We start from the raw sequence: 6,977 nt of genomic DNA, 5'->3' as shown, positions 1-6,977 counted from the left end.
CTTGGTGTCGATGTCAAGAATACGAGTGCTACAACAAATTCATCATCCATGGTATGTACATCATCCATGGTTGTATAAATTGTGTGTGATTAAACAACTGTGTGATGTATTTATCATATATCAATCCCCAGATGTTAGTGGGCAGCATAAGGTGAATGATATGAGTTCACTACTACTGGGCTTTATACATTGGCCTTTGTTTCAAATCGGTAACTGCGTGTGGATATATTGAGGTCAATAACAGGGCTCTTTGCTTGCCTGTTTAGTTGGGATGGTTTACATGTATTTATTTTACTTCCGTTGGTTTTTTTTTGTTGCCATTCAGCCACTGGGGCCATAGAGGAACAAAGATGAAAAGGGAAGCATTAGATCAACTTTGGTTTCAAAATCCAAGCATGTAGTAGGTTCAGGAAAAGCACCTGGGATTTCCAATGTTGGACCCTTACATACACGTGAATCAGTTTCAGGAAAACTGCCCAGGGTTTCGAATGTTGAGGTCTCAAGTAATGATCCATCGAGTTCAAGGATACAACGCAAGCCTTCTACTACTGTCTCTCTGGTAAAAACATTTCAGCTTCAGGGAGGTCTTCTACTACTAGCCTCTCAAGTAAACATGCTTCAGCTTCAGGGAGGCCTTCTACTACTGGCCTCTCTAGCAAATGTACTTCAGCTTCAGGGAGACCACCAAGGCCTTCAAATGCATCCAAGTCTAGGTTCTACCCACCTATAGCTAAAGGTGTCTCAAGAATAATGCCAATGATTGACGCATCAAAAAGGAAGACAAGGCTTCCATGAGATTTTACATCAACAATGAATGTCAGAAGTGAGGCTAGGAGCATTTGGTCCACTACCCTTATTTTATCATGTGTAGATGGTGCTTTTTATTCATAGAGTTTTACTCTATTCTTTTGCAAAAGCAAGTGAAGGGGTTATCTAATCCATAGCTCCAATTTCCATCCAATGGTTTCTATTAAACAGCTTGCATCTGTATCCATCGAGCGAGATGTCATGGAAGAGGAAGAGGACTTGCCCAATATTGATGCAGCAGATAATGAAAATCAACTTGTTGTAGTTGAATATGTTCAAGACATTTACCATTTCTATTGGTATACAAAGGTACGTCCCTTTTGTCATGGGAGCCTTGCAAACTGTTTTTGTTCTATTCAAAATAACAACATCTTGTCTTGGAAGAATACACTTCATTTAAACAATTTAATCAGACCTCATAAGATGACTATGTCCAAATTAACAACATCTCCATCTTATCAAACCTTTTAATCTTAGAGCCCTTCATCTTGACCCCTCAAGAAAAATCTCCCTCTTACTTTGATAAATGAGAGGGTTATCATCTGTAGGACAAATGTCATCAATAGCTGAATCATAGCTCCCTCATACTCAAATTGTATTCATAGGTTTGTCTTCAACCTGCTATTAATCCAAATATTTTATAGTAGAGCCTTGCTATGTTTAATTTCCTGAGCTTCTCGTATGGGCTTCAAGGAAGCTCCAGACCAAAGAGGAACTTTCTGAAGAATTGACAAGGTTCTTCTTTAATCAGGAGAAGACATCTTTCTTGAGATGATTTCAACAAAGGCCATTCTTTTCCTAGCCGATCTTCAAGAATAAAAGCTTCAAAAGATGCATTTGACTGGTTTACAGCTTGATTGTGAACAATCCTGTAACACAGGCATCAACATATAGGGCCTACAACATATCACCACCGCTACTAGACTTGTAGCGATATCATACAAAATGGTGGGCTAAAAATAGAGCATAAATGATGTTGTGTTGCATGTATAGGGATGTCATTCATAGACAGTGCCACTGATATTGTATCTTTACTGCACAAGATACTATCCTTGATAGCTACAGATCTTCATACTTCTAGGATGACCCCATCATTACTCAATATACCAATATGGTCCATACAAGCATTGTTTTGTTAACAAGGCTTCTTAGTTTTATTCCAGAGATAATAGTAATACATGTCCAGCAGTAACTAATCTCAACATTTCCTTATACATATTCATCAACGAAAACAAGTTGTGTCCTTGATCTGAATGTTTCAGCCTCTGACAGGTTCACCGCAACATTCAGCCGATGATGTGTATTAGTGATACAACTTAACAACAAGAGCGGAACCCTTTTCTACTTATTAATGATTCCATGACAACTTCTACACGTAGTCAATTTTCAACCTGAATCTTAGACATATCTTCATAAAACTGTCCTAATTCAGTTGTCACTTATATGATTTCAAAATGACTTTCCATCAAGCTGATACCTTTGCTCTTGGAGATGTTCCATTCTTAGCTTTGAATGATTTCAATAATTCAAGAGAGAGAAGGTCAAGTAGATTTGACAACCAAGAGCCACATTTCACAATATGATAAGGCATTTGACTTTGAAGAAAATGATACTATAATTTGATATCAAGGTCAGAGATAGGATAAGGTTGTCAAGGCATCGAATATGAGATGTAATAGAATTTCGTATAATTTTTTTTGCTTCGACATCAATATTCAAACCTGAACCTCTTAGCACAAAATATGGTTGCCTTACTTACCAACAAGAAAACTTAATAGGTCAGGCTTTTAAGCATAGCCCATAATTCTTGTGGGGAAGTTAATTGTTGATTTCAATGAGCCGAGATACCTTCAAGAAGAGCATCAATCAAATGTTGCTAGGATTACATCATCATTAGAGATCAATATTCTTAAATCAAGTTCAGAGCAAGGTCACTCAGAACCTTAGAGTTGGTATTAAGAAGAAAGGACGTATTGCCTTGAGATATCAAGTGATCAATACATCTCCCATAATGACTTCACAGACCTGACGGATTATGTTGATAACATATATATACATATATCCCCAAAAAAAATTGTTGCAAAAGTTAGAGCAATACAATCATTGATTATCTAATATTGCTCCTTGATCTAAAAAAATTCCCATAAAGTATTTCACATTGGATAATCAAGGTTGATCCTTATATTCAAAATTGTCAACAAACTCTCAGCAAAGATCCAGTACTCATGCTCAAACTGGGTTGTCTTCAATATACCCTTTAACAACTCGACTTTAAATGCTCAGTGATATGCAATGAACCAAAAAGGGATGAGATGGATGTGAAACCATAGCTGTCGTATGAAATGTTCTAGGGATCTGCGAATCTCAAAGATAAATTATTCTTTTAAGAATGATATGGTCCTCTAAAATGATGGTTGTAATACTTCAATCAATCATCTACAGAGGTTCGGCCCTATCTCCAAGGATCATAGAATATTTCAATATTTAAGTATATCCTCCTATATGCTGGAGATTTCAATACTGCAATTCTAAATATTGGTTAGGGCATAAACACAGTTAGCTTCAAGTGTTGATGGTAATCCTGGTCACTGGTTAGGGCTATTAGCTTCAGTCCTCATTCTCCTCTCGCTTAATTACTGTGATTATCCATAAAAGACACCTAATCATTGATTTAGAGCTTGGTAGCTGCTCCTCAACAAATCTTGAAACAGTCCCAAACTACATGGAATAATTTTGACCTGCCTACACTCAAGCCCAGGAATATGCATCCTAGAGAGGAATTATACATGCCTTAATACCCACCGAATAGTCTTAGAAACAAGTTATTGTATCATCTCTATTCCTGCAGCCTGTAACAAAGATAAACCTCACCAAATATCACATAAGAACATCCAACATGTATTCCTCTGACAACGGATATATTCAATAGGAATTCTGTACCCAAAATTAAGTGATACGCTGCCCAGACAGACCTCCTATCCTCCACGCATGGAGCCACATACATGCGGCTCTTTCTCCAAAGAAAACTATAGAATGCAATTGTTAATAGTTTATTCCTCCATATAAACTGATTTTTTTCTCAGTGCTGTATATTCTTCTACCTATCTCCTTTCCTTACGTGTCAGTCATATCCATCCATGATGATTATTCCTACTAACCCTACACATTTCTCTTGTACAATGATTGGTGGAATTGTCAAGAGTGTTCACATAAATGAGATAAGTTGGAAATGCAGGTGCAAACATAGAGGAGAACGTGGGTGCCTAATAAATAGGGACTGGGTGCTTAATAAGCATGAAGTGAGTTTTTGATCCCATGTTTCACCAAATTAATTTCATACTTTAGGAGTACGAGAGCAAACAATGCATAGATAAGGTGTTAGTGTGGGCCTCTCAAGTTACAATGAGAACGCAGGTGCTTGAACATGGTGTTAAGCTTTCAGTCCTAAGCTTTGCCAACTCAAATACTTAAATTTTCTTTTGTGTCATTCCCAAAGGAAGCTATTGACTTCCTGTCACAATGAAAATCGAAATTTTGAGTGGAAAACTTAAAAGATTAAACCCTAACTAACTGTCAAATAAATCCATGTCCTAAAGATTATTTATTGCTCAATTGTTTAAGAATTTTTATAATGTAGATGCAGTGTGCATAGTACAGGTTTTGGATTCATATATCAGCTGCTCTTCCGAATTTCTAAATTAATTGTAGAGATTAAATGGTATATCTTGTACTGTTCTTAAAGTCTGTAAATTCTTTTTCCATCTTATTCCAAAGAAGGGTGGGACACCCAAAAAACAAGAAGTTGTTTTTATCGTCCCAATAGGTGAAGAATTCAAGACAAAAAAGGCAATAGAGCGGTACTTGAAGGAAAATCCAGGAGGGCCTTCTATCTCTAAATTTTATTGGAGAACAGGTAAAGTTTGTTATTTTATTGGTTTTTCCTTATTTGAACTATGTTCGAAGCACATGTAAAGTTTCTTATTTTATTGGTTTTTCCTGATCTGAACTTGTGTTCTTACATGTCTTTGTTTTTTTTTCCGTTTGAAATCCATACCCTTTTTGTGAGGATATTGGCATGTATCTTTTAGAAAATATAATTTGACATTTTCTTTCTACCATAGGTGAGGTAACACCAACAAGGAGATCTTCAAGGATAAGTGAAAAAGTAAAGGAATCACTAGTCAAAACACTAGAAAGTGAATCGAAGAAAAAACCAAAGAGATCCAGAAAATCAAAAGGAGATTCAAAAGATGCAGAGAAACAAGAATCATAAGTAGAAGCTAGTAAGGAAGAGGAAATGCATGATACCCATCATGGGGAAGATATGGCTGAAATAAGGGAAGATGCTGATCACAAAAAGGAAGAAGAAGGAAAGGGAAAAGATGATCTTTATAAGAAGAAGGAAGCAGAAGAAGAGAGTGATGAAAAAAGGGAAATAGAAAACAAAGAAAAAATACATGGGTCCAAAATTGAAGAAATAAATAAAATGGATGAGAAGGCAGAAGAGATGGCACCATAAGGGGAAGAAGGTGACATAAAGAAAGATCCAGTGCTGGAGAATGAAGAAAAGCACAAGGATTTGGAGAGTAAGGGAGAGCCTCAGGAACCCAAGCAAGATTCAATTGATGTAACAAAGGAGAATGGTTTTGATGGTACAGGTACACTAGAGAACTGTGCCTTGGTCAAACATGCAAAGCTAGTGAAGGAAATGCATGACCCGAGGGAAAAAATACTTGAAGGTCAAGCAAGACAAATGGCAGACGAGATTGGTTCACTTTCCAACCACACTGCAGTAAAACAGACCCCTGAGCCCCCACTTAATGCATCCAGCTGAACTTCTATGGTTTAAATTTGTGCATTGTTGGAGGTTAGCTTCTTAATTTACACATTATTCATTGGGAGTTTTGCCCTAGGTTTAGAGTTTGAAGAGAGGAGGAAAACTCTAGGAGTGTTTCTTTAATATTGCAATGATATATTACTGCTATCCTACATATCATAGTGAAAATGGAACCTGGCTTTTGCAGCAACTCTTGCTACAGTTGCATAGTCACCGATTAGTTGCCATGGTTTTGGTTCTTTGACTTGCATTTCTTATCAATTTACTTTTTGTAAATTTAACTTTTCTAGTTCCTTTTATAAATGCTCACTACATTTTTTAGGTTCCTGCATATGATTTTATTAGTCTTTTCTTTATGATGTAACAAATTATCCATGAATTGTTATGTAGCTATATTTAGTTCACAATATTCAATTTATCAGTAGTATGGAAAATGGTTAGGTTTAGATTCTTTATAGTTCTTATTGCCTATTATACATTCTCTGAAGCAAGGAGATGCAAAATGTTATTTCTCAGAGTCCATTATATCTGTAGCTTTGAAAGCCTAGAGGTGTTTGGTTGTACCCCCAATATTCTAATTTTCTTGTTCAAGATTTTGTTGATTTTAGCTTTTTAACCTAGACGAGGTCTCTATCTTGTTGCATCTCATGAAGCTTGAGACCTAAACAGAGCAGGATTTAGGAGCAAATCTCAAATGTAACACCGATGCAGAATCTGTTTGGGGTGAGTCTTTCTGGGAATTATGTGTTGCTAATAGCTTCTTGATTATGGTTCATTTGTCTTTCTTATTCTACAAAGACAGGCTTAATCATATTTGTTTTAGTATCAGTTTCAAGTTGTTGGATCATGTTATTTGTTTTAATGAGATAGCCAATTTATAGGCATTTTATTGGGAACCCTTAAAGCATCTTAAAAATTAAAAATAAAGAATTCCCACATTTTTTATATCTATTTTACTATTGGAGTGGGTCCTAAAGATATTTTTTTGTGTTTAACCTTGAATGATTTTGATTTAGTGGTGCATGATTTGTTGATTTGAAGTGTCAGATTTATCTTCCACAAGCCTTTCTTTGCGTTCTTCATGTATTATAATAGATGTACATTATGTAAACCATGAAACATTTTTTGTGATGGAGTAAGGATAACATTCTATTGAAGTGAATGTGATAAATTGTAGGAATCAAGGTGGGAAAGGAAGGGAATGATACTTCTTTAGTTGATGGTATTATTTTTGTATATAATTTTGTTAATAATGTTTATGGGCTATTGTAGTTTTTATAGCTACTTATCAACGTTTTGGTACTTATGTGAATTGTATCTCCTCTCTTTATAA

General features: G+C 35.8%; 1 pseudogene; it reads left to right on the top strand.

Moving 5' to 3' along the window:
• The first annotated feature begins 960 nt into the window (after positions 1-960).
• Positions 961-5,733, top strand: LOC149175579 (uncharacterized; annotated as a pseudogene).
• The last annotated feature ends 1,244 nt before the right edge of the window (positions 5,734-6,977 follow it).

Source organism: Pinus tabuliformis, chromosome 4_1 (assembly GCF_031772625.1).
Source record: "Pinus tabuliformis cultivar Carrire ecotype Pingquan chromosome 4_1, CPIR1, whole genome shotgun sequence".
NCBI classification, from domain to species: Eukaryota; Viridiplantae; Streptophyta; class Pinopsida; order Pinales; family Pinaceae; genus Pinus; species Pinus tabuliformis.
Note: the sequence above shows the minus strand (reverse complement) of the source record. Positions and strands in the feature narration are given on the sequence as shown.